The sequence below is a fragment of the Poecilia formosa genome, unplaced genomic scaffold (genome assembly GCF_000485575.1).
Source record: "Poecilia formosa unplaced genomic scaffold, Poecilia_formosa-5.1.2 Scaffold2, whole genome shotgun sequence".
In the NCBI taxonomy this organism is placed as follows: domain Eukaryota; kingdom Metazoa; phylum Chordata; class Actinopteri; order Cyprinodontiformes; family Poeciliidae; genus Poecilia; species Poecilia formosa.
The window spans coordinates 2,289,801-2,293,833 of NW_006799941.1; the positions used below are offsets into that span (position 1 = coordinate 2,289,801).

At 38.6% G+C, this 4,033-nt stretch overlaps 1 long non-coding RNA gene across 1 annotated transcript; it reads left to right on the forward strand.

Annotated features, from left to right (window-relative positions):
• The first annotated feature begins 229 nt into the window (after positions 1-229).
• On the forward strand, positions 230-2,211 carry LOC107835971 (uncharacterized). Its single transcript, XR_001661815.1, has 2 exons — positions 230-392; positions 2,010-2,211. It is a non-coding gene; the product is annotated as an uncharacterized LOC107835971 (long non-coding RNA).
• The last annotated feature ends 1,822 nt before the right edge of the window (positions 2,212-4,033 follow it).

Below are 4,033 nucleotides of genomic sequence, written 5' to 3' on the forward strand. Positions count from 1 at the left end.
CTTACAAGACAAGATTTTATTTTGAGTTATCAGAGTAGATGTACATCCCACATGTTAGATCTTTCTATCATTGTTCTTCTACTTTTTATCAGATGAATTCTAATCGAATAAATGTTGTTTTGTGGTTGTAGTTCAGTTTTGCTTAGGACTTGCAAGATACAGTTATGTTCGCAATCACTTTTTTTCACCAAGCAAGTAATAAACTTCAAAACTAAAGAACAGCTTTTTGATTGTGCTTTTTGATTGTGCTTCGTCAGCATCAGAGGCTGAGAAGAAGCTGGATTAAGATCAAGGATTTGAGAGGTTTCAGATGTACCACGGGGGGGGCATAGGTGGGCGTGCAGACAGGTGTGGAGGATTTTGTCCAGAAAGAAGGAACTGCCAAACAATGGGTAAGGTTCCAGGTAACTAGCCTCTGTGCCAAGCATGTAGTTGACTTAGCACAGAGGATTTCTTTCTGCAGGAGTTCAAGGAGGAACTTGAAGCAGTTTACCTGGGAAAAACAAAGTAGAACATGATAAAATGCAGCACACAAGGGAAACTAGCTTGAAACTGCTACTGCAGGGGAAGGGAGACTGTCTGGTAGCCAACATGATGAGCTTAGGTTCTGCCAGTTGCTACCTGTTGGCGGTACCTCACTAGAAAAGGTGCAAGATGTATTTACATACTCTACATGTAAAGTCACAAAGCTTTTTTTTTTACTCACTGACAAAAATTAAATCAGAGTAAACACTTCCTGTTAGAGGTCAGTTAGGATTAATGCAGTTATTCTTGTTATCCAGTTGTCCAATTAGTTTCCTCAATTTTCTCATGATACTTTGCTTGGAAATTAATTTATTCCACCTGGCTGAACTAGTTCAAGTGAGTTTGCAGGCTGCCTTTTTTCAGTTCTAGGTTTTCTGCGGCACAAAGACCATGCTTTTTGATGACCACTATAAGACACTACGTTTGTTCTTCTTAAGGCACTTTTTAACAAATCTGGCTGCAAGCTTGGAGTTGTCCGTTTAGAAGACCCATTTGTGCTCAGTCTTTAAATTCCTGGCCAAGACTTAAAGTGTTGCAATATTCCCACATGCTGTTCTTTCATTTTGATGCCATCTATTTTGTGAAGTGCACCAGTCCCTCCTGCTGCAAAGCACCCACACAGCATGATGTTGGAATGGTGTTCTCAACTGAGCAATCTTCATCTGTGTTCTTCCTCCAGATGTAATGAGAGTCATTTCCACGAAATACTTGAATTTTAGTTTCATCAGACAAGACATGTCTTCAAAGATTTTGAATTTTGTCTCTGAGTGCATTTTCAAACGGCAATGTGTTTTTTTTAATGTGATTTGCACATATGAATTCTTCGCTGAGTGGCCTTTCAACCCATTCTTGTATAGGATTGTACCCAAGGATGAACCAGACATTTGAAGATTCACAGTTTTCTTTTTCTTTTGATTGTCCCATTAAATTATTATTATTATTATTATTTCAGGTAAATACAGAAGTTATTTTCTGGATTATAGTGTCACAGTTTGCTGTTCAGTGTTGATTTTATTTGAATAATTTCACAAATCAGAACACTACTTCTCCTAGCAGCGTACCTGCACATAGTTAGCTGTCATTCTTAAGAACTCGCCTTCTGATAATGTTGTGAGCTTTGACATTGGTCTGGTTGAAAAGCACAGTGAGTACTTGCCAGCCACTTTGGGTGGCCATACTTTTTATGCAGGGCACTTCCTTAAAGCTTCTAATGACGAGTGACCCTTACGTGAACAAATTCTTAGAGACTAGGTCAGGCTTTTAGATGCAGGGGAGTTCCTACTGCATCCGTCTATCACGCCTGGAAACCGAGCAGTCAACTTGTGTATGAACAAACTCTGTAGCCTTCCATTTTAAGCCCAAAGGGAAGTTATTATTTCCCAACAGCATGGGTTTTTAGGACTTTATGATGGGTGAATCATTCATCATTACCGACTGACGAGAATGTTTTTGCAGAACTCTGTTTAAATTGAGCGTTTGTGTAGAGTGACTTCAGGAGAAGACAAAGAGTCCTGAGTTGGTATGCTGGGAGCAAAACCTGAGGAGCAACCACTCTGACAAAGAAAACCAGACTGTTGACAACAATCCATAAATCAAACAAAGCAGGTGCTTCTTTGAAGATTAGGGGTGACTTCCCACCAGACTTACACCAACAATCACCTCAAATAAAAAAAAAAAAGAAAGCTACATATGGACATTCTTCCAGTATTATTTATTGTTTCTGCAATTTCATGTTTCATAAAAACCTGCCTTGTGTTGACAAAGTGGTCTAGAAAAGTAAAAAAAAAAAAATCTAATTGCATTTATTAGATGAAATGCGTCGATTTCAGTAGGTGTTTAGTAAGCATAAATTAATTTTGTTGGTAGTGAGCTTATAGCAAGAAAGCAAACATGTGTAATTTAACTGAGCAAATGTAAATCCAACTTTAACCCAAACATATTCATGATGCAGGCTTGGTATTGGTTTGATTACAGCATAGTTCCTTGTCATACTGTAATAGAAATAAATGGAGCTCATAATGCAAAACAGTCTTAACAGGTCATGGGATCATTTGGAAGAAGATATAGAAAAAATTCAGACTCATCTAAAAATAAAAGTCTATCAATAGTTTTTATGATCCAAGAGAAAAATGGCATTCATCCATTTTTTTATACCTGCAAACTGGTATCTATGGAGCTCAGTGAGTGAGTGATTTTGGGGGGTTGCAGGTTGCAACACAGGACCAACACACAGTAACTCCTACTGGATAACATGCACATGGTATGCAGAAAGGCTCAGATTCAAACCTAGGATCTTTTTGCTGCAAGGCAACAACAGTGCTATGAACTGTCCAGTCAGTTTAATTCAATTCAGTCTTTGCTGAATATTTACAGCATTGAAAGAGATAAAAATCAAGCAGTAGGAATTATTTAAATGTCTTATTTTTATTGCTATGAGAAAATAACAAAAACAGACACAGAAAGTGCAGAATGTTCCAACTACATACAGTCCAATGTGATCCTAATATTTAAACAATACGGTCAAAATTACTGGATCATTAAATGTCAATTGGTAAAGGGCTAAGATAACCTGTTTCATTGCATTAAGTGTTTGGCTTTGCAGCAGTCCTTTCTACTGAGGAAGCCTGTGGAGACAGTGAAGAGGAACAACTCCCTCCTAACTATAGGAAACTTCCAGGAGAAACACACTCAGTAAGGATAGCCACCTGCTGCTACCAGCTGGGCCCAGGAGGGAGGAGCAGACACATAAAACACTGAAGGACCGATCGAACAGAGCTGATTCATTTCCATGGTTGTATTTTGTAAGCAGAGAAGGACAGAACAGCTCCCCCTGATAAAATAGGACTTAAACTGGACATCCTATATATCTAAATTAAGAAACTGAGGAAAACACTTCTCTAAGTATGAAACTTTGCAGACACAAGGTGCATTTAGTTTTAAAATGATTGATACTAAAGGCAAGAAGGGCAAAGAGGGTTTCTCACTGAAACCCAAAAAGCCACATTGTGGCCACTGTATGCTAACTTATTTTAACAGATTTTAAAAGACCCAGTTACTAGAACTCAAATTCCCTTCCTTTAAGGCTTGAATGCATTTTAAACAATTGTAATGTACTTATTGGACAACAGATGACACACTCAGATGAAAAAATGCTGTTTTTATTAAGTGTGATCCTTATTTTACACAATACTCGTGAAGTTTGGTTATATTTCAGCATTTGTAACAGGTCCCAGATTGTTCCGCACACTTTGTTCCACATTTGATTGGCTGAGAGCTGGTCTGCCTCTCCCAACCTGAGCCCCCTTAATCTTATGCTTTTTATTTTGTAAAATACATGTTGGCATTAATTATTTAATGGCCCTTTCTGTGTTGTAGCCGTCATAAAGAAGATGCCTCTGAACTTTTGTCTCCACGTTCTGTCTGCCTCCTTGCGTCCTGCTCTCCCTGCGCTGTGAGAGCTGGACTCGTTACCAAATGGCTTTTATCCAAGTAGAGGCGCCTGAGAGCG